The sequence below is a fragment of the Saccoglossus kowalevskii genome, chromosome 6 (assembly GCF_978046115.1).
Source record: "Saccoglossus kowalevskii chromosome 6, keSacKowa6.1, whole genome shotgun sequence".
NCBI classification, from domain to species: Eukaryota; Metazoa; Hemichordata; class Enteropneusta; family Harrimaniidae; genus Saccoglossus; species Saccoglossus kowalevskii.
The window spans coordinates 10143396-10168741 of NC_140646.1; the positions used below are offsets into that span (position 1 = coordinate 10143396).

General features: G+C 36.0%; 1 protein-coding gene across 1 annotated transcript in view; it reads right to left on the minus strand.

Annotated features, from left to right (window-relative positions):
- The window catches only part of LOC100366366 (small ribosomal subunit protein uS17m-like), a 34837-nt gene that overhangs the window by 4315 nt on the left and 5176 nt on the right, over positions 1 to 25346 (minus strand). The gene's annotated exons all lie outside the window — the stretch shown is intronic.

The following is a 25346-nucleotide window of genomic DNA, read 5'->3' on the forward strand; positions in this document are numbered from 1 at the left end:
TTTACTTGCACTAGCTAATAATCTATGTGCATAGTGCAGTGTGCATCAGAGTATTTTGAGTTTACTTGCACTAGCTAATAATCTATGTGCATAGTGCAGTGTGCATCAGAGTATTTTGAGTTTACTTGCACTAGCTAATAATCTATGTGCATAGTGCAGTGTGCATCAGAGTATTTTGAGTTTACTTGCACTAGCTAATAATCTATGTGCATAGTGCAGTGTGCATCAGAGTATTTTGAGTTTACTTGCACTAGCTAATAATCTATGTGCATAGTGCAGTGTGCATCAGTGTATTTTGAGTTTACTTGCACTAGCTAATAATCTATGTGCATAGTGCAGTGTGCATCAGAGTATTTTGAGTTTACTTGCACTAGCTAATAATCTATGTGCATAGTGCAGTGTGCATCAGAGTATTTTGAGTTTACTTGCACTAGCTAATAATCTATGTGCATAGTGCAGTGTGCATCAGAGTATTTAGAGTTTACTTGCACTAGCTAATAATCTATGTGCATAGTGCAGTGTGCATCAGAGTATTTTGAGTTTACTTGCACTAGCTAATAATCTATGTGCATAGTGCAGTGTGCATCAGAGTATTTTGAGTTTACTTGCACTAGCTAATAATCTATGTGCATAGTGCAGTGTGCATCAGTGTATTTTGAGTTTACTTGCACTAGCTAATAATCTATGTGCATAGTGCAGTGTGCATCAGAGTATTTTGAGTTTACTTGCACTAGCTAATAATCTATGTGCATAGTGCAGTGTGCATCAGAGTATTTTGAGTTTACTTGCACTAGCTAATAATCTATGTGCATAGTGCAGTGTGCATCAGAGTATTTAGAGTTTACTTGCACTAGCTAATAATCTATGTGCATAGTGCAGTGTGCATCAGAGTATTTTGAGTTTACTTGCACTAGCTAATAATCTATGTGCATAGTGCAGTGTGCATCAGAGTATTTTGAGTTTACTTGCACTAGCTAATAATCTATGTGCATAGTGCAGTGTGCATCAGAGTATTTTGAGTTTACTTGCACTAGCTAATAATCTATGTGCATAGTGCAGTGTGCATCAGAGTATTTTGAGTTTACTTGCACTAGCTAATAATCTATGTGCATAGTGCAGTGTGCATCAGAGTATTTTGAGTTTACTTGCACTAGCTAATAATCTATGTGCATAGTGCAGTGTGCATCAGAGTATTTTGAGTTTACTTGCACTAGCTAATAATCTATGTGCATAGTGCAGTGTGCATCAGAGTATTTTGAGTTTACTTGCACTAGCTAATAATCTATGTGCATAGTGCAGTGTGCATCAGAGTATTTTGAGTTTACTTGCACTAGCTAATAATCTATGTGCATAGTGCAGTGTGCATCAGAGTATTTTGAGTTTACTTGCACTAGCTAATAATCTATGTGCATAGTGCAGTGTGCATCAGAGTATTTTGAGTTTACTTGCACTAGCTAATAATCTATGTGCATAGTGCAGTGTGCATCAGAGTATTTTGAGTTTACTTGCACTAGCTAATAATCTATGTGCATAGTGCAGTGTGCATCAGAGTATTTTGAGTTTACTTGCACTAGCTAATAATCTATGTGCATAGTGCAGTGTGCATCAGAGTATTTTGAGTTTACTTGCACTAGCTAATAATCTATGTGCATAGTGCAGTGTGCATCAGAGTATTTTGAGTTTACTTGCACTAGCTAATAATCTATGTGCATAGTGCAGTGTGCATCAGAGTATTTTGAGTTTACTTGCACTAGCTAATAATCTATGTGCATAGTGCAGTGTGCATCAGAGTATTTTGAGTTTACTTGCACTAGCTAATAATCTATGTGCATAGTGCAGTGTGCATCAGAGTATTTTGAGTTTACTTGCACTAGCTAATAATCTATGTGCATAGTGCAGTGTGCATCAGAGTATTTTGAGTTTACTTGCACTAGCTAATAATCTATGTGCATAGTGCAGTGTGCATCAGAGTATTTTGAGTTTACTTGCACTAGCTAATAATCTATGTGCATAGTGCAGTGTGCATCAGAGTATTTTGAGTTTACTTGCACTAGCTAATAATCTATGTGCATAGTGCAGTGTGCATCAGAGTATTTAGAGTTTACTTGCACTAGCTAATAATCTATGTGCATAGTGCAGTGTGCATCAGAGTATTTAGAGTTTACTTGCACTAGCTAATAATCTATGTGCATAGTGCAGTGTGCATCAGAGTATTTTGAGTTTACTTGCACTAGCTAATAATCTATGTGCATAGTGCAGTGTGCATCAGAGTATTTTGAGTTTACTTGCACTAGCTAATAATCTATGTGCATAGTGCAGTGTGCATCAGAGTATTTTGAGTTTACTTGCACTAGCTAATAATCTATGTGCATAGTGCAGTGTGCATCAGAGTATTTTGAGTTTACTTGCACTAGCTAATAATCTATGTGCATAGTGCAGTGTGCATCAGAGTATTTTGAGTTTACTTGCACTAGCTAATAATCTATGTGCATAGTGCAGTGTGCATCAGAGTATTTTGAGTTTACTTGCACTAGCTAATAATCTATGTGCATAGTGCAGTGTGCATCAGAGTATTTTGAGTTTACTTGCACTAGCTAATAATCTATGTGCATAGTGCAGTGTGCATCAGAGTATTTTGAGTTTACTTGCACTAGCTAATAATCTATGTGCATAGTGCAGTGTGCATCAGAGTATTTAGAGTTTACTTGCACTAGCTAATAATCTATGTGCATAGTGCAGTGTGCATCAGAGTATTTAGAGTTTACTTGCACTAGCTAATAATCTATGTGCATAGTGCAGTGTGCATCAGAGTATTTAGAGTTTACTTGCACTAGCTAATAATCTATGTGCATAGTGCAGTGTGCATCAGAGTATTTAGAGTTTACTTGCACTAGCTAATAATCTATGTGCATAGTGCAGTGTGCATCAGAGTATTTTGAGTTTACTTGCACTAGCTAATAATCTATGTGCATAGTGCAGTGTGCATCAGAGTATTTTGAGTTTACTTGCACTAGCTAATAATCTATGTGCATAGTGCAGTGTGCATCAGAGTATTTTGAGTTTACTTGCACTAGCTAATAATCTATGTGCATAGTGCAGTGTGCATCAGAGTATTTTGAGTTTACTTGCACTAGCTAATAATCTATGTGCATAGTGCAGTGTGCATCAGAGTATTTAGAGTTTACTTGCACTAGCTAATAATCTATGTGCATAGTGCAGTGTGCATCAGAGTATTTTGAGTTTACTTGCACTAGCTAATAATCTATGTGCATAGTGCAGTGTGCATCAGAGTATTTTGAGTTTACTTGCACTAGCTAATAATCTATGTGCATAGTGCAGTGTGCATCAGAGTATTTAGAGTTTACTTGCACTAGCTAATAATCTATGTGCATAGTGCAGTGTGCACTATAATAAATATATATATAATATAAATATATAACTAAATTAAATAAATACAAGTAAATTAATAATAATAATAATGATAAACTTTCAATAATCTATGGCAGGGAAACAGAAATAGAACAATATGGCTAGTCGAGTATATAATATTTATTAAGGTATATGACGAGGGCATTGTGAAGATCATTTGTGACATAAATGATAATCAAAGAAAGCTTAGAAAGAACTCCCGTGTATTGAAGACACATTAAAAATTAATTCAAAATTACTTGTACATGAGATATTGATGGAAAAGCTGAAAACTAATTATGTAAATCAGGTAACTAATATGAACAGAACAGAAAAAAAAAATTATAAATTATTATGCTAATTAGAGAATTAATAAGAACAAGAAATGAGTCCCCGCTCAGAAAAAATTTAAAAACTTATATTCAACTGGGTTTGTGTCAGAGTGAATTAATTCAATAGTTGTGTTCACGTTACACAAAGTAAGGGCTAAGATTTAAGGTATAGATGCAGGTTCGTGGGCACTTGAGAGTGAATTTTCTTTTTTTTTGCTTTTTATTATCCAAACAGTCTTGGCTATAGACTGTTAACATTTCACAGCATTGTGAATAGTGGAACATACTCAATAGATGATTTTAAAATATAGAAACTGGTACAAACATTCTCTCTTTTGAATGCTTAGCAAGATTTAGCAAGGCTGTACTTAAATAATCAAAAAGAAACATGGTGATAAAAAAGTAATGACGGGATCTCCACTACGTTTAACTTTTTACAAAACGATAATAGGTTTAAACTGTTACAGCCATTTTAATTATGAGCATTAGCAAACTTCTTACTGAGTGAATGGTTATGCAAATTAGCCATTATGTCAGTAGAGCCATCTGTTCTAACAATGTGCAAAGCTTATCATGAGAACGCTCTAGTACATTGTTCCTAGTCTTCACTAGTACTCTACGCACTAGACCTTTTCTGTCAGGCATCACCTTGACTATCCTGCCCAGGGGCCATACACATCTAGGAGTGTTATCGTCCTTAATGATAACTACATCACCAACCTTCAGATTTTGTTTTGGTCTCAGCCACTTCTGGCATTTTTGGAGGGTGGGTAGATATTCCTTCTTCCAGCGTTTCCAGAAAAGCTCAGCTAGATACTGGACTCGCTTCCATCGGTTAACTGGATACAGATCATTTTTATCTGTTAGACAAGGTGGTGGGATAAACCCTTCATGGTAAGTAGCATATTTGGAGACAATGCTAGCATATCTTTAGCATCATCCGATGACCTTGTTATGGGTCGACTGTTGATCGTATGTTCAACTTCGCAGAAAAACATCTCCAGTTATTGTCAGTAACTGCTGCTTTGTAATTACCAACAAGAGCTGCTGTATGGTCCGGATCTGGTGCTCCCAGACACCACCAAAATGAGAGCCTGACGGTGGGTTGAACTTCCACTGAATTCCCTTTCTCAACATGCTGTCAATTATTTTGGACTGGTTCCACTTGTCTATCTCTTCTTTAAGGACACGTTTGGCACCAACAAAGTTACTACCGTTGTCTGATCTCATCTCTTTCACAGCTCCTCTGCGAGATACAAACCTCCTTAAAGCATTAATATAAGAATCTGTGGATAGGGAATCGGCTTTCTCGATGTGAACTGCTCGTATGGATAAGCACGTGAAAATTACACCATAGCGTTTCACAGTGCTCCTTCTCTGTTTAACTTCAATGGGGCCAAAATAATCCACGCCTACACTAGTAAATGGTGGTTCACCTGACCTAACACGATCAGCAGGTAGATCCGCCATCTTCTGTTCTCCTACTTTGGTCTTTTGTCTGCAACATATAACACACTTGTTAATCAATTTCCGTGCAGCTGCATTGGCACTAACTATCTAATATTTTTCTCGTAACTTAGAAAGCATATACATCCTTCCAAAGTGTTGACCCTGTTCATGGATATCATGAAAAATCAGCATGGAAACATGGCCTTCCTTAGGTAGTATTGCAGGATGTTTTGACTCCTCAGAAATCAAAGCCAGATCAAGCCGTCCTCCCACACGTAGTATGCCATCTTCTCCTACAATGGGATCCAATTTGCAGATTGTACTCTTAAGTTTGTGTGACATCTTCCCACTACTGTCTGCAGACTTGTAGACATCCAGCTCCTTATCAAACACCTTCCTTTGAACAAAAATGATGATGGCATTTTCTGCTTCTCGTAGATCACTTAAACTCAACACTTGAACATGTGTCACATTCTCCTCATCCATACTTCTACTTCTGATCATCTGTAAGAAGTGTTTCTTTACCTTTAGAATCCATGCAACAGCTTTTTTCAGACTGTACCAACTTGAGTAGTGCTCAATCAGGTCATTCACTGGACTCTGCAAATTATCTACATCTATCTTGTGTACACTGGCATTCTGTTTCACTTCTGGATCATCTGAGTCTAATGGTGCATCACAAAGGTTGTTTGGCCATCGCTTGTTATTCAGAAATGTACCAATTGGCTGCCCTCTTGAGCACTCATCAGCAGGATTGTCGTTGGTACTCACATAAAACCACCGTCTTGGTTCAGAACCTTCATGAATAACAGATATTCGATTTGCCACAAATGTGTGAAATCTAGCAGTCTTATTGTTGATATATCTTAATACAGTTTGGCTGGCTGTCCAAGAGTAAGATTCGGTAATTGGTAAATCCAATTCTCTCTTCAGAAGTCTGTTCATACGTATAGACACTGTGGCAGCAGTTAACTCCATACGCGGTATCAGTGTTCTCCCCAGACTTCATGTCAAGCATCACGGCCAATTTGCATAACAATGCATCTAATTTGCATAATTTTTATTTGCATAATAATCAGTTTTTCCCAACAAATATTGTCAATCTACAATTAATTAAAGACAAGATATTTTTATATCTGATAAATTTTATATCATTTTACTGCATTGTATTTTTTGTTTTTGTATCAAGTCAAATAAAGTTTGAAATGGAACATCATAAAAAGGAAAAAAAAATTGAAAAACTTGTGTTATAGCCAGTCAGTGAATATACTGTTATCCATGGATGTAACTGGTTCATCATTGTGTATAAGTTTTAGTGCCCATGTCACTGTCGGTTCATATAAACGTCGGGGAAAACATTTTTTGGTTAAATATATAAAGTCGGCAAGATATCGAAATATGTTGAAATTAATAAATCAATAATTAAAAAAAAATTCTACAATGGCAGTGTGGCGATTTTTCATTGCAATATACCTTGTGAGTACAACGCTACGATCACCGTAACATTGTCAGCTGACGGCATTGCGTTGGACGGGTATTCACCGCTGCTATTGCGATCATCGGTATCTGACTTTTTGGTGTGAAATACACAAATTGTTTATTAAAACGATTCATTGATGATTATCATAAGCATTACATCAAAATTGCCAACGAGATGTTGTTTTTAAACATCGCGGAAAATCATGCATTCTGCGCCGCCATCTTTGTTACCTCGATCAGAACCCCTGATAGCCCAGCATGCATCGGTCACAATGTTGCAACGTGCATTATGTCGCCTTAGGGCGGCGTTTTTCTGTACTAAGGTACCCTATGAATGGGGTATTTCCAGAGGTCAGAGTTTGTTTTGTCTCATCCCGTCTCGTCTGCTGTTGAATTATTCATACTTTTCTTTCCAATGCGACTTAATTTCACTTGTTCTTTTTTTAATTTTGGAGTAAATAATGTCACCAGCGATTGAGTGATAACAAATCAGAGTGCAGCAAATCAGGGTTGATCTTCCCAACGTACGCCGTGACTTGTTTTGTCACATTGTTGCCGTTGCGTGCAATGGGCAAATTATTGCTATTCTAGTTATTTTTTTTTTGATTTGGAGGCTCTGCACCTTTGAAAGACTTCGCAACATATTGCAGACTTCCGTTTTTATCACTGTCTGTGTATGGCTAACAAAAGCAGGATTACCTAAATTGATCAATACATGTTATTGTTTTAAATACGTGCAAGACGAGACTGACACTTGTAAACAAAAATATAAGCATCACGGCTGAGTGACCAAGCGTCACGGACAAAGGGCAAGCATCACGACCGAGTGTCCAAGCGTCACGGTACCGTGTCGCTTCAGAGGCCTGGGGAGAACACTGGGTATAGTAATTGTCTTCAGTGGTGATACTCTCGCCTTACCACTCAGGGCACAATGGACTTCATTCTTCTGGTTGACCATTCTAATATAACCAGACACACTGGCATCTGAAAAGTGATGCAGCTGAGTGTTAGTTAGCTCACCAAATTCTTCTGGTTTAATACACCGACTGACTGCGAAGCTCTCTTCTAGTCTGGGTAGATCATGTAACCATCTGTTCGACTGCTTACGTTGCTTGTCGAGAATCTCTTCATCCCAATCCAATTTATCTCTGGACAAATTCTGCAGTATTATCTTTGCTGGCAATACTGCAGGAGCTGCTAGACCTAACGGATCGTAGACTGAACTCACCATTCCAAGCACACCTCTTCTAGTTGGAGGCCTTTCTTTAATGCCATTTCGGAATTCAAGCTCATCTGTTTCTATGTTCCACTGCATTCCTAATGCATGTTCTATAGGTAAGCTATCCTGCTTCAAATCCAGATTCTTAACCTCACTGGCTCTTTCCTCTTTAGGGATAACTTCTAAAACTTGCCTTTCGATCATTACTCATCCACTTTGTAAGACGGAACACACTCTTCTTATAGGTATCTATTAAACCTTCAGCCAGAGCTCTTCCCTCTGTCACTGTCGGAACTGCTTTTAGCATGTCATCTTCATAAAAGTTATGCTGAATAGTGCTTCTAACATTAGTATCTTCACTGGAATTAGCAAACTTTTTTAGGGCGTAATTATTGTGAGCTGTATTAATATTCCATTATTAATTGTTTAGAATTGATGTGTTACAATTTTAGGGGGGTGGGGTAAAAATTTATTCATTTGGCTTTTCTGAGACAATTTATAACTTGTTAAACATATAATGTGATGTGTAAACAAATATTCGTAAAAATTTATTCAATCAAACAGGTCATGAATGACACTGCCTTCACTTGTTGTCATTTGAAGGTTGCAACATATAATTTGTCCAGTTTTCGGCATGGACATAAATTGGCAAACATGATTTCTATGGCATTTTCAAGTTTGTAGCACTCTCCATCCTGGTCTCAGGAAGAACACCAGAGAGCAACAAACAAGTACAACAGGTAAAATGACATGTAAGTATGCAAATCACATCTGCAAATATGTTGAAGGGTCAGTGTTGTGTCTGTTTGGATAAACTTCCTTGTACAACTGTATTCCTAATACAAGGACACTGTCAATCACAGAACTGTTCCAGCGAAAAACTTCTGATATTTTAGACAGTAACAGGGCAATGATACTGTTTGTCATACAAGTACTAGCACCAGATGAGGAACTGAGAAACTCCTTGGTGTACATTACCTGTGTCAACAACTTATACTTCCCATGTACTTCATGTACAGATCTACATGTAGTTTGTACAAGAGTACTTCTCATATGACAATGATACAAATAAAGTGCAAGAATCCAGAGAAATATTATCAAGTTTTTATTATCGTACATTAATATTAACAAATCATGTGAAATTGAACTTTTATGTACAGAGAAACACATATTTATGCTTTGGTTGACAGCACTTCTCAAAGTAAAAAAAAAAAGAGGACCTGCGAAACTTTATACAATTGTCAGACATGCAGTGAATAGTATGCTTTTGTAATATATGCAGTTCCAGTGGCTTTGCATTCTGAGAAAACAATTCTGGCTCTGCACCTGCAAAAAACAAAAAAACATTTAGTCAAACGTAAGCAGAGGTTGTAGCATATGTGCTCCCATTGGCTGTTAAATTTAATTAAAAAAGATATTTGTTTACAGTCTTTTTAGTACGAAAACATATTACTTAATATATTTATACCAGCCAGAAAGAAATTGCATTAGGAATATAAATGGACAACAATTGATGCATGTCTAGCAATATACTGTTTGGAAGGCCGCAAGATGTAATGAAATACCAAACCAATCACGACTCGAGTCGGACTGGCTAGGAAACTGCACAATATATACAAAAATGTATGCAAATGATATATGAGCAGCTCCACCAAATTTAAAAATATTCTTTCCATAGTTATGACTCTAATGTGAGTGTGATTTTCCACTCCTTAGCAATACTAGTTTGTGTATTGTATTGTACTGTATCATACAAGTTTATTGTGATTCTAAATGTGTTTGTAATATTTTTTAGCTTTATTTAGGATTCTGTTTAGTTGGTTAACTTTACTGTATCTTAATGCAGTTTATTTTATTTTTATACGACCATAGAACAACTCACAGTGATTTGTTTTAATGTTGAATAAATATTATAATATTATTATTATTATTAAAATCAGTCACAGTACAATAGTGACTTATTGCGCGAAATTGTTGCAAGGACAATACTTTTCTCGATTTGCGTGCCGTCGTGCGTCGATAAAAAATGCACGGAATGGTCGGCAGTATCGATCAAATTCATCTACTAGTGTGACCTTCGTGGCTGGCAAAAAGCAAGATGCCGTATAATCTTTTAAATAGGCGACAAGGAGGAGTGAAAGGCCTTAATTTGATTCTACAATGAGCATCATGAAATGTTGGAAAATTTCAGTCAATCAAAAAAACTGTTCACATGACAACAAAAAATATTCACGATATTTAATATGCATTATTTTTTTGTTAGTAGCAAATGATCACGGTACGACAGCTTACTTGTTTTCGAAGTGTTGCAATTGTTGATTAGTACTCAGTGGTGATTATATTAACGTACACAAAATAAATTCGTTGAATTGTTATGAGATGCAAGTAAAATTCAACTTAGTTTTATCGTAAGCAAATGATTTCGATTACAAGCTCTCCGAGTAGCGACATATTTTTAACTTCGCATTGGCGTGATCAGTGGATTACGTAAATAAACCAACACTTTCAATGAGTACATGCCGACCCAACTAAACTTGAGGACGCATCTCATAGAACAATAGCTGTGGAAATCATAATGAAAATGTTGCGGAAATCAAGCATGGCGTTAATGATTTTGAGCGAGGCAGAGTCTGGCAAGCGTCTCAGAGCAGCATTGCGCCGACACCACCACGACGTTTGAATCCCGGAGAGAGCAGTGCAAACCTCTTAAATCATGAGGTAAACTTTCAATTTACACAATATATAATCAATTCCTACAACAATAATAAAAAGGCAGTTTTTCTGGCGAAACTCTCGCCAGGTTAGCAATAGTTTCTCACGATCACTAAACCTGAGACACAAACGATAATACAAAGTGTATAAATACCATAACAAGCACAGTTTCTTACCTTTGAAATTGACGAGACACAATTTCGTTCATATAAGCGTTGCGCAAATAAAGATACAATTCCGGGATACAACATCCTCACACAAAAACGACTGTGATTTCCACCGAGACAAGAACTGCGTTTGTGTCATCAAAACTCGGATTAAACTCGGGTAATTTCGGGAAAAGTCGGATTTCCAGCAGTTTTGAAGGAAAAATGTTAAAAATCAAAGAAAAACACAGTGAAACTTTGAAGAATCGAAAAAATAACTTGATGTGCATAATAGCACCACCAATTCCTGTCTCTGTACCAACTCTGAACTGAATTGGATCACACATGTGTGAGAAAAAGCTGGTAACGTGAAAATGTGCACACACGGATGCACAGACACGACCCAAATTAAAACCCCCCGCCCGGATCGCAGATTCGGCGGGGGCTAACAAATTTTAACCCAAAATCAATCAGGCCTGTCTATTGTTCTAGAGCATTTATGTACCAAAATTTATTCAAATGTGATGATCAGATATCAGTGTTAATTAATTATGTTAATTAGGTGATTAATAAGCATAAATATTTACCAAAAACTTGGGTCTCTGCATGGTTCTCTTTAAAAGTTTCATTGAAATCCAATTCGTGGTTCTTTATATATCAGTAGAACATGCATGCAAATTAGGTAATTAATATCCAATTAAAAATAATCAGGTCTCTGCATAGTCCTAGAAGATCTATGTAGCAAGTCTCATTGAAATATGATGATTATTACTTGAAATATCAGGCAAAAAGCTGAAAATTAAATAATTATGCTAATAAGGTAATTAATATGCACAAATATTCATCCCAAAAACTAATCAAGGGTCTGTACAGTCCTTAAGTAACTATGTACCAAGTGTCATTGAAATGTGATGATTACTACTTGAAATATCAAAAGCTGAAAATTAATTAATTATGCAAATTAGGTAATTAATATCTACTGATATTACCCTAAAAACTATCAGGTTTGTGCAGTGTCCTATGACATCTATGTACCAAGTTTTATTGAAATGTGATGATTAGTACTTGAGATATCAGTGGAAAAGCCGAAAATTGATTAATCATTATGCAAATTAGGTAATTATTATTGCACAGATTTTTACCCAAAACTAATCAAATCTGCGCATTAGTTTGGAGCATCTATGTGCAAAGTTTCATCAAAATCCAATGAGTGGTTCTTTAGATATGAGTGGAACAGTCATGGAACAGCTAAAAATCAGCTAATTATCATGCAAATTAGGTAATTAATATGCATGGATTTTTTTACCAAAACCTAACCAAATCTGCGCATTGTCCCAGAGCATCTATGCACCAAGTTTCATCAAAAATCAATGTATGGTTCTTGAGATATCAGTGGAACAGACACACACACACACACACACACACACACACACACACACACACACACACACAGACAGACACACTAACTGCAATGACTCCCTTTTTGTGCTTCGCACACGGGAGTCAAAAAGCAACAAAGATTAATGAAACGTTAAAAGAAATCTATAAAGAGCATGTTTCAAAACCTAATACAAACTAACTGAGAATAGGTCAGAGCTAATCATCAAAAATCATGCGTTCAGTTATTAAATATTTTTTTAAAGCTTTTTTTAAACAGGTATTTTTTTTTTTAAATATGACGGTAACTTATTCCAAAGTATAGTTCCCTGGTAGTCAGTAGATGATTGTTCCAAGCTAGTTTGTTTTCTAGGAAGAGAGAAATTAGTTGAAAATCTAGTGTGTTCAGGGAAAGAGAAATAGTCACACACATTATGAGGGATTCTATTAGAGTGCAGATCATGGATACATGTGCATAGTTGGTATTTAAATTGGTCATAAATATGTAGGATGTGTAGCGAGTTTAATAGTGGTTGGCTGTGAGTATATCTGTCTTTGAAATGGATAATACGTGCTAATCGTTTTTGTTGAATGTGGATTGGCTTGAGTAATGTGGGATATGTACTGCCCCATACTTCCAAACCGTATGAAATGTGTGGCAAAATCAAAGTGTTGTAAAGTAAGATTAAAACATTTTTTGGGAGGTGACGTAACTTTGAAATAAGGCCAATTTTAAGGCTAATTTTAGATAGAACTTTATTAATATTGGGTTTCCAGGTGAGATTTTTATCAATCAATAGTCCAAGGTATGTGGTTGTATCAACTCTCTGTAGATTAATGTTATTCATCTTATTTTGAAAATTGCTTAGCTGTTTCCTAGAAGTTGAGAAAATTGTGTAGTTAGTTTTAGTATTATTTACTGATAGTTTATTAGCTTGACACCAGTCACTCACCAAAGTTAGGTTGTTGTTTATTTCTGGAACATTTAAGTTTACATTGAAAGAAAGGTGACGAAGAAGGAAGATCATTAATGTAAATAAGAAACAATAGAGGCCGTAGTATAGAAACCTGGGGAACACCATATTTAATTGCCTGCATTGTGGATTTATAACCATACACTGGTTTGGCAATTCCCACCACCAATTAGACAATGTCACAGCATTTTGGCTATTTTTTCAACAAAACCAAAATCACTTTTGATAATTGTTATTTACTTTACATTTGTAATATGATTACAATTGAAGTTTTGATAATTTTAATGGGTATACATATATTAATACATACAAGTACACTCACAAAAATACCCCCAAAATAAGTATATAGCCTTAACAAAAAAGCATTATTTTTTCTTGTCTTAATAATGCAATTTTTTTGTTTCGGTCTGTGTAACTTGATGTGGAAATCCTAATGGAATTTAAAGTTCAGTTCACAACTCACAGTTTTGCAATATTAGGGGTTCCCGGTTGTCAACATGTCCATGGAGGCTGCAAGATTTTTTTATAAATATTGGATTCACTGACATTTATTTTGTATTTACATTTGCCATGAGTTCCACAGTATCTTTTTTTTTTACTTTTTTTACAGTGACTGTGTAGTGTACTCGGCATTTTTTTGTTGTTGATTGTTTTGTGTTCTTGGAATTTTGTTCAAAAATCAAGAATGGTTAAATAGGTATAATATTTCCACTTTGCAGTATATCGTAGACAGTTCTTGTATACTTTGTTTTCCAGTATAAATATCGGAATGTTCGGAAGCATGTGTATGTAATGTAAATTTCATTCATTAATGTTGTACGATGACTGTATTGCTGGAGCCTTCAGATCCCCATATTGACTATGTCCCAGCCCTTACTTATTGTCAGTGTCTGACTGGTATATATAATATACGACCAAGTAAACGTCAGAATAGTAAAAAAAAAAAGAAACCTAAAAATCAGTTGCCCATACCAAGAGAGCTGCAAAACCAAAATAATCTGTCAGCTGTCGCCGTCCACAGCAGCGATATGATTTTACACATCGAAATTGAGAATCGCAGGTATAGACACAAGCCGGTAGGCTGGTTGGCGATCCGCTCCGCTCAAAAACAAGCAACATGTTTTTTGGCTGTTTCCATGGTGACATAAACGTGAAGCTGACGTCGGTTTATAACTAATACGAAGTTCGCAAACACCATTCAGTCTTTAGAAGTCACTTAGTTTAGTACTAGGACCACAGTTACTCTCTCCTAGTAGAGTGACTGTGCTAGGACGTATTCTGCTGTTACATTTATTATTTCCAACCGTTTTGCGATAGCATTTTTTAGAATGAAGCGTTTCCCGGAAATGCTGGAAAGCGAAATAATGAAATAACGAAATGGTAAATATTTACCTAAATTGCAGTGTGTTGACCTTCATAACAATATACTTCATAATGCAAAACACTAGTCACAGTGAGTAATTTAAATATAGGACTCCTAATCGAAAAATATGACCACAGTCCAGAATTTCAGACGGATATTAAGCAACCTAAGAGCATATCAGAAGCATTTACTCTAAAATATAAAAAAAGAACTGCAGTCAAAAGTCAAGAATGCCAGCAAATAAAGGACTCTGTCCCACAATCCTTTGTGCGCGTTATTACGGACACGCGCAAAAAACAGTACCACGCTTGTCAAATCTGGGTCAAATATACAGTACGCTACTATCTTGCCACAGATTGTTTAGTAGTGGAGTGTTCGGTGACCATTGAATTAGCCCGTGATTCATATTTTATGTGTATTAATTTATTCATCAATTTTCGTGACTGACAGTACTGCCCAAATTTTAGTCAAAAAACGCAACTGGTGAAACAGAAGAGCATCGCCAGGCGATGGACGCAGGGCTCTTTGGCAACGACCGCATAGAGGTCAAAATACGCGTTCTATTTTTACGCGTTAAATTTGGCTCTTCCCTTTCGCCCCCTCCGGAATGTTCTACTTTTGCAGCCTAATAGCAGGTTTTTCGAAAAACGTCTAAAAAACACAAGAATTAGTAGAAATGTTCCTGTTTTGGGCGGATTATTGATAGAGAATAATGTCTTTATTACAAAAATGCTGAAAAACCGTGAGTTGTTGCCTTAGTTATTTTTTTATTGGCGAAAAACTGCGAACTCGGCAAATTTGGTTGCACAACTTCCCTTTATCATATACACCCAGCGACACCGATGCCAGCTGACTGTGTACAAAACTGGTAGGAGGTAATACATTTGGGGCGAAAGTATTCAAAAATCAGTTTTTGGATGTTGCAATGGCAGTGGTGGGCCAGGATTTTTTTCCAATTAGTGACGGCACGACCTACCTGTGAAGTATGAACAAAACCAGCCGAGCCGTTGCTGGTGAAAAGTTACCCCAACTTTGGGGTCAAATTTCTCGGTAATGAAAACAGATATCAAAAATTCAAATGGTAACTTTGTGCCCACACTCAAGCTGAGTAGAATGAGCTATGTTTGAAGTATTTTATCCCAAATTTGTAGGAGGAGATACATTTGGCGCGAAGCTATCCAAAAATCAGTTTTTTGGCTGTTGCTATGGCAACGGTGGGCCAAAAAAATTTTCCAGATTTTTCCTTATAACTAGGGTTAAGGTGTGACCTACCTGCCAAGTTTGAACGAAATCGGCCAAGCCAAAAAAATCACAAGAAATAATACGTGAACACTGGAACACTGGAAATGTACACACACAGACACACACACACACACAAAACGACAAAAGTGATTATAAGGGCAATCCTAGCGGAGAGGATCGCCAATATTGCATAGAAATGAACACTAAATACAACTACTTATCCCAGCCAGCAATAAAATAATCAATATTCATGATTGATGTAACTGGTATTTCCATCTTTTCCATCTATTATTCCCACTATTCTAAAACGCTCAAGTGAACGTTGTCAAATTCGTGAGAATTTTCGGGTCAGTGGCGTAAACATTGCTACAATCAAAGATGCGCTGAACAGGAAGTCCATTCTGGGCTGGTACCATTGTCAATTTATACAGGGGATGCTCCAGTAAGAAATTGTTAAAATTTGGGATATCAAAATCATGTATTATCAGAGATGTGTAATGCAGCATATAAAACTCAATAACCTGAAAAAAAGTTTGGTTTTATTTGTGGTCGTTGCACTCGGATATTAGATAAAGGGGGGGTCTGTTGATGTTCTTTATTGTAATTTTATGTAAGCATTTGATAAGGTGCCTCATAGAAGACTGCTGCATATGTTAGATTGTTATGGAATATCTGATCCCATACTTTCCTGGATTTGATCTTTTTTGACAAGTCGTAGACAACTAGTGAAAATTAACGATGTGCAGTCACAATAGAGAGATGTTTTGAGTGTTATTCCGCAGTGTTCAGTTTTGGGCCCCATATTGTTTGTAATTTATATTAATGGTTTGCCAGGGACAGTGAGCACAATTTTTGATCTGGTTTTCCTTTTTGCTGATGATACAAAAAATATTTAGTACAATTAACTCAGTGGAAGACTGCTGTAATTTACAGTTTGATATTGATGCTATGTTTACTTGGACTGAGACTTCTCTGTTAAAATTTCACCAAGATAAATGTAAATGTATGTAAATGGGGCGTAAATCCAATGCAGCTGTAGATTTTAAGTATACATGTACTATGGGACCAGATAAATATATTATTGGTAGCTATGAGAAGGATATAAGGGTAGTTGTGGACCAGAAATTGTCTTTTGAGATGCATAGGAATGAAAAAATCAACAAAGCTAATCAAATACAAGGTATTATTAGAAGAAATTATGAGTGTTGATTCTTTTTGTAGACCCCATATTGAATATGCTAATTAGGTTTGGTGTCCACACTTTATAAAACATGTTAATGCTTTAGAAACTTTAGAATACCTTCCATGGTTCAACTAAGGGCTATAAAGCTTTTACCAGGTTTTGCAAAATTAAATTTAACGAGGCAATTGTTTATTCCATTAATGGGAGTAAGTACCACTAGGGGGTCATCATTTCAAAATAGTGAAACAAGAAACTACGAGCTAGGACTAATTTTAAAAAGTACTCTTTTATTCTTAGATCAACTGAAATTTGGAACAGTCTTACAGTTGTGAGTGCCAAAAATATAAATACATTTAAAAATAGACTTGATAGACATTGGCAAGATCTACCACTGAAATTTAACTATGAGCAAATTTAATACCAGCCTATAGGTAGAATAATTACATTACATTACATATTCTATATTCACTAAAAAACGTTATGTTTCTGAACTCACAACGAACATGAAACAGAGAAACAGTCTGATCCAAACAACCCGTGTCCTTGAAATTCGAGTCTTATCGCTCTTGCGTTTCTGAGTGAAAATATGCTTCTATGATTTTTTGATAATATCAGTAAATCAGTCCGGCGGTTAGATTGGTTATTTATTAGAGACACTCGGGGAACCAAAATTGACTATGTAAATCACTCCGGTGATGAAAAAAACTGTCTGTTCTAAAAATCTGTTTTCTGTGTTATTTGCTTGTACACAATTTTCAATTGATTCTGAAAGCTTTGTGTATAATCTTACTCTGGCCTCAGTATAAAGACTACATGATGTGAAAAAGTGTAGCTCATCTTCAGTAATATTACATTTTGCACATTTTCTATCTTCAATTTTTATTTTTGGTTTTTGGTGTCTTCCAGATTCAATGATTAGTTTATGTGCACTTAGTCTTAGTCTAGAAATAAGGCCAGTATCCTCTCTGTTTTGTACTGTTTTTAAGTATTTGGCAATTTCAATCTTATTTTTTAATAATTTATATGTCTGTAGTTTTGAGTTTGGATCATTATTGCTCAAGTTCCATTTTTAGTCGCCGTTCGGACGAAGTCCGAAAATGGGGACTTATAATTCAGTCTCTGTCCGTCCGGAGTCATATCTCAGAATCCCTTGGACCAATTCTGTTCATTCTTTGCATGTGCCTAGTACTTTATGTGGGACATATGCACATGCAGTGGTTTAGCGATTAGATTCAAAATGGCCGACTGGCAGCCATCTTGTTTTTTAAAAATGTTGTATTTTGGACATGCTCTGTCAGTTTTCATTTAAACTTGGTACATAGATTATACATGTTAGGATACATGTCCATGACGATTTATTTCACAATTGGATCAAAGATGGTCGACTGGCAGCCATCTTGTTTTTTGAAAATGTCGTATTTTGGACATGCTTTGTCAGTTTCCATTCAAATTTAGTACATAGATCATACATGTTAGGATACATATCTCCGACCGTCCGAGAGTTCCTGAGTCTGTCCGTCCGTGTGTCGTTCGTTTGTGCGTCAGTATGTCCAGAGTCATATTTCAGAATCCTGTGGACTGATTCCGTTCATTCTTTGCATGCGCCTAGTACCTTATGTGGGACATATGCACATGCAGTGGTTTAGCGATTCGATTCAAAATGACCGACTGGCAGCCATCTTGTTTTTTGAAAATGTTGTATTTTGGACAGTCCCTGCCTCCAAACTGTGTCAAAACATTTGCTTAAGTCAATCAAGCAAGAGTATATTTTTTGGTTTTTTGACTGATATTTTTTTATCAGTGTGTGCAGCCAGCTTGATTTTTATGAATCAAGTTGTTATCTTTTAAATACAAAATGTATTGTGTTAGTCTGTATTGTGCTGTATTTTCTATGTTATCGTGCACTTACGAATTCAACAAAGGAGTAACCACAGCCAAAATAATTTAATTGTTTGGAATGATTACACATATATTTAAAGTATGAACAATGTTATTTGCATAATTTTGGCAGTATTTCTGTATTTCTACAGAAAAAATGTTTTGTAGTTTTAATACAAATAAAGCTCTGTGACAAATGGAAACACAAACGGACGGACAACGGACAGTTGCTCACATGCCATCAACCAACTACATGTATGTTGCCGTACTACCTCTTAAAGTCTCTACTATGTTATGGGTAAAAACAAAGAAATACAAAATAGGTGGTTCAGTAGTTACACTTTCGGAAGTGGTCTTAGCCAAAACTGCCAACCTGCAACTGGGTACTCTTGGTCTGATATTACACCCTATGCAAGTGATCAAAATGAAATTCTGGATAATACTGAAATCTTCTGAACAGATCTAACAGATGGCTACATACTTTCATTTATTTAATATGCAGTTGTGCTCTAGTTGATAATTCTTTGGCTAAAATGGAAAAAATATTGAAAATTGAAAATTTGAGAGGCAGCCATATTGTCTAATTAGCATATTTTGATTTCTTTTGGGTTGATCAGTGGTCAGACATATCACCTCTTTCAGATGCCATGAACTGTTTTGTATAAATTAACATAACAATAAAATTGTTATACCTATATATATCTTGTGGAAGATTGGAATAGTTCTTATCAAATTTGCACCACTGTGAAAAATCACTAGTTTTGAATAATTGTTACACCTTTTGGTAAAGTTTTCTTTACATATATACTGATCCCTGAGTTTTTCCATGCCTTAATGTGTTGCTTACGTGTTTTGTGCAGGATAGTGTACTCTTCTGGTGTTGGTATTAGGTGACATGATTGTTGATCTAACCATGTTTCTGCAAATGAATATACATGGTGTCCTTTAATACAGCTATCAATGTCAATTAGCTGTTTTGTTTTAATATCTGTATTGTCTGTTCCTTTAGGGACATAATTGTATCGTAAGCCATGTGAGTTCCAGTATCCAATTCTAAGAATGTTTGATTAATACGAATTGTTGTAATCTGACAATGTCTGACAATAATCTGAGTAGATTTTAATGCGTATATAGTACCATTCTAGGTCTAAAAAACATCGTACATGTTTCTAAACTGAGTTGGATTCATCCAACGAAGAAGTATTTTTGAAAACATCATCCGAAGACGTTATTCCAAGCGAATTTTCTTCGAGTGTTTCCACAAGATGTTAGACAAAGGACTTGACAAAGGACTTGAAAGTGAACATGACTTTCAGAGAAGTAAACGACCTATCCGTTCTACAAAAGACAACGATTTCATATATAACCCGAAACACACACTACAGAAAGACAAGAAGAAACAAACACTGATTGACAAACAAGCTCCGACAACTTTACCGGTAAAACAACGAAAGAGAAAGGACCTCAACCCAGACGAAACTGATTGCATAACACATTGGAAACAAGGGTTAAAAGGTCAACAGGAAGTTAACGACATCTGCTTTAGAACGACGCCAGTAAGAATTGACTCCTGGATCCAGGTAACTAAAGAAAGATATAATTGTGAGTTTGCAGATCAAAATGGTATACAAGTACGTTGGTGTAAACTAAAATCTGGAACACAAATGAAATGGTTGGACAGACACCGAGATGATCGAGATGATCCCGATGACAACAGTAAGCAAGTCACAGTCTGTTTTTATCATACATCATACATATTTATTCAGGGAAAGTATATTGAAGAATGGGTCGTCAATGAATATCCAGCCCTAAAACATAGGATCGATGCACACAGCCTGCATTGTGCAAACCGATTGTGCGACCGTCCAAATCAACGCAGTAGACGGTAAACAACAACAAAACCAAGATGGCGTCGACCACAGCGTGAATGTACTCGACGATCAAGTTCACGAAAATGCGATTCAAGACAATTCCTCTTTGCTAACTAGTACTGTTTCTCCAACGGCTACTTTAATGAACACCAACAATGTTTCCACTGAAAGGTCTATACAAGACAATGTATCGTGCCTTCTCCGCTGAAATCAATGTTTTTAAATAAAGCAAGAAGTGTTGTATCACAAAGAATCCGAGTTTATGGAGACAATAGAAGCAATTGAGAATCAGTACATAAACTTGTCAAGTCGGGTAGATATTTTGCAACAAGATAAACTAGATTCTTCAACACATTTAACAGACAAGACGCATCTATTACAAGCTCTCAAGCGGAAGTTAGAAAGGCCATCTCTGGTATTCAAGCTTCACTAAATAAAACCAACAATGACATTGCAACAATGAAGATAAATATTAACAAGATCCAGGATATGCAAAGCCAAATCCTGAACATTTTAATGAACCAACAAGATAACCCACCACATATCACTGTTAGAAATACTGAATCAGCCTCCCAGACTACAGACAAATCTATGGCTAGCATTGCAACCCAAACAGTCTCAGGATCTGAGATAACTGATAAGCATCACCAATCACACCTCAATGCGAACGTGGAAGAATTTATACCACTTGTACCAACTAGTAATTATTATGGAGTCTTGGAAGAGGAGGACGAGGAGAAAGATGAGTCCCAAGATATCACTGATACAACTCCCACATCAAAGAATGCACGGTTACTAAAAAAGACGGTTAGGAAACACCATTGTTAAAATGTGTGAATTTGCCTAATCCCTCAAGGATGCGTGTCGCGCTGTGATTGCTTGAGATTTCAAGGCCCACCATTTTGTTTCATTTTTGTGTCGATCACTTGATGTCCCGCGAATTTGAAATTGTAAGCTCGTTTTCAATAGAATATCCACGTTTAGTGCACAAGCTCTATGAAGAACTACACGTACATTTCGGACGAGTACTTTTTGTGACTGTGATAACATTCAGAATCGAGAATCGTCATTTATCGTTGTCACTGTTGTCCTCCTGAATATAAGCTTGGGTCCCGGAAGAAAAAGTGACGAAATTCTAACCCCTAAGTCATTATTTTATAATACATTATATTATAAAAAATACTACCAAATGAATTTTTAGTATACTACTGTGTGTACTTATGACAGTTGTATGCAATTTGGGGGCTTATTAGAGTAAATTTTATCGTTTTGCTTTCGGGTCACTGTATCAGCCATTTTGTTTAAAGTCTTAACACTTTTTTTGTAGACGCCGTAGAAATCGTTGAAAATGTATTCAACATTTTTCGCCAGTTTCATTAAATGCCTGTTTAATTGTTCTTGTTTGTCCTTATTTCAGTTTTTTGGCAAATTGTTCATGTTGCAATATTCAGCGTACCGTTAAATCTGGTTTTAGTCAACGCTACAATTTTTGAACACATTGAATTGTCGGTACAACTTTCAAGCAGTCTCTTCGCCAAATCAATTTTTCGAACCCTTTGTAACCGTTCTTAATTTCATTGGAACTGCCTGTTGTTGCATATTTGGTCTGCTTACATGCATTTTGTAGAGTATGGGTGGGTCATTTCAGTTATCTTATCGCATATTTTGTTTATTTCCAACAAAATGTATATAGTATCATGGCTCCTCATTAAAACTTTCGCCTTTCTGAAATATAAACACATGTATGGTTTCTTTGACGTCTTTTTTCCTGATCATGTTTTGTTGATTTTTTTTATTTCAGTTTTCTGCCGATCTTGTTCTTTAGAAACGAAAATGCCATACAAGACAGGCAAATTTGTATTGAGTTTAAACTGAGCGACAGGTTTTGTCCGGATTCACTGGGACAATTTACACTTTAGTATTACTGAAAGTATCGACACAGACACAATAAAATGGCGTGCAGTTGTTGATTGCAATGAACTCTGGGAAAAATGACGTCATATTTGCGTGATTTCCTGTCTACATTTTATGTTAATGATTTATCACGGATTAGTATTGTCTTTTGTTTCAAATGTTTACCCGCGACGCGCATCCAATGAAAAGAACATGGTTCATTTCCTAACAGTCTTTTTTAGTAACCGTGAAGAATGTAAACACAAACAAGAAAATATCGCACCTCCCACCCCAACTCTCATGCTACAATAGCAACAGGCTCACAACGAAGAAACACAGTGACAACCCAAGCAACACAGTCATCATAGGGGATTCAACAATCAAACATATAGTTACTGAAAAATTCGCTACGGTAAGAAAAACCTGTGTCAAAGCTCTGAGTGGGAAAGGGATAGAACATGTCACTGCCTTCATTAGAAACTCATCATTTAAAGATCCAAAAAAACATTGTCCTTCATATTGGCTCAAATGACATAGACCAAGGAACGCCGATAGCAACATGCCGTACTAAATATGAAGAACTACTACACACAACTCGTAAAATGTATTCAACCAGCAAGATTTTCCTATCAAGTATACTTCCAAGATTAGACAATGTTGAATTCAGATATAATGCACAAAGATTCAATACAATTCTACAATCAATCAGCGAACAGTCACCTAATGATAACTACCACTATATCCACCATAACTTTGTAGACGAAAAAAACAAAATCAAATCGTTCATGTTTGAAGACAACGTTCACCCGAACAGCACTGGCATTCGCTTTATTGTTAGCAACATGAAGCGCTATATACTGCAGACAAATTTTAAATTCAAATAATAAGACAAACAAAATAGCCTGTAGGATGGAAATGGGACGGGAACCCCTTATCTCCAAAATATACTGCCAAGCAGTTAGGTATTATAAACACCTAATAACTCTTGACTACAACAACTTGGCATACTATGCACTGAAGGAAATGAAGAAAAATAATTACCCAGGGTCATGGTTGAAGTCATTAGAAGACAACTTAGAAATATACACTAAATGTAATATAGATAATATAACAATACAAGAACTGATAATGTCAATTAGAGAATATTACACTAACACATGGAACAATGACAATAAAAGAGATGATGCAAAACTGCACACTTGCAGTACATACAAACCACACTAGACATGGAACATTACATAAAACACATAGATAACAGACATTACATCAAAATACTAGCACAATTTAGAACAAGTAGTCACAAACTAGCTATAGAAACAGGAAGGTACACAAAACCAATCAAAGAAAGCTTAGAAAGAACTCCCATGTGCTGAGAGTATTGGAGACACATTAAATATAATTCGAAATTACTTAGCTGAAAACTAATTATGCAAATCAGAAAATTAATATGAACAGATTTGAGTGTAAAACTAATGAGGTCTGCGCAATGTAACAGAAAATCTATGTCTCCAAGTTTAATTGAAATGTGACGAGAACCAACAAATTATGAATTATTATGCTTATTAGGGAATTAATATGAACAGATTTTTACCCCAAACTAATTAGGTTTGTACATTGTCCTAGAGCATCTTTGTACTAAGTTTCATTGAAATGGAATAATTAGTACTTTAGATATCAGTGTGAAAGCTTAAAATTGGTTAATTATGCAAATTAGGTAATTAATATGTACAGGTTTTAACCCACAATTATCCAGGTCTGTCTATTGTCCTACAGCATCCATGTACATTCATTGATATGTGATGTTTAGTACCCGAGATATCAGTGTGAAAGTTGGTTAATTATGCAAATTAGGTGATTAATATGCACAAATATTTACCGGAAACTAATTGGGTCTGCATAATTCTAGATTCATTGAAATGTGATGATTAGTACTTTAGATATCAGTAGAAAAGCTGAAAATTAATTATGCAAATTAGGTAATTAATATGTACTGATATTACCATAAAAACTATCAGGTCTGTGCAGTGTCATATGACATCTATGTACCAAGTTTCATTGAAATGTGATGATTAGTACTTGAGATATCGTTGAAAAAACCAAAAATTTACTAATCATTATGCAAATTAGGTAATTAGTATCCACGGATTATTACCAAAAACTAATCAAAACCTAGCATTAGTTCAGAGCATCTATGTACCAAGTTTCATCAAAATCCAATGAGTGGTTGTTTAGCGCGCACGCACGCACGCACACGCACGCACGCACACGCACACGCACACGCACACGCACACACACGCACACACACACACACACACACACACACACACACACACACACACACACACACACACACACACACACACACACACACACACACACACACACACACACACACACACACACACACACGCGTTCCAAGTGGCGTATACAAGAGATTGTTTATTTACATCAAAACACATGTTTCGTGTCATAGTAATATGGCCAATATAAAAACAGCCCTTATTCAGCCATCTTTGATCTGATTATGAAACACACTGATATGTATGATGTATGTGCCAAATACGAATGAAAATGGTACATAAATTGTGGAAATATAGTAGGCCAAAAAGTCAGATGGCTGTCAATCAGCCAGCCTTGACCAGATTTTGAAACAAATTGTCATGGACATGCATCCTAACATGTATAAAGTACATGTATGTGCTAAATTTGAATGAAAACTGACAGAGCACGTCCAAGATACCGCATAAAAAAACAAAAACAAGACGCCTGCCAGTCGACCATCTTTGATCCAATTGCAAAATAAATCGTCATGGACATGTA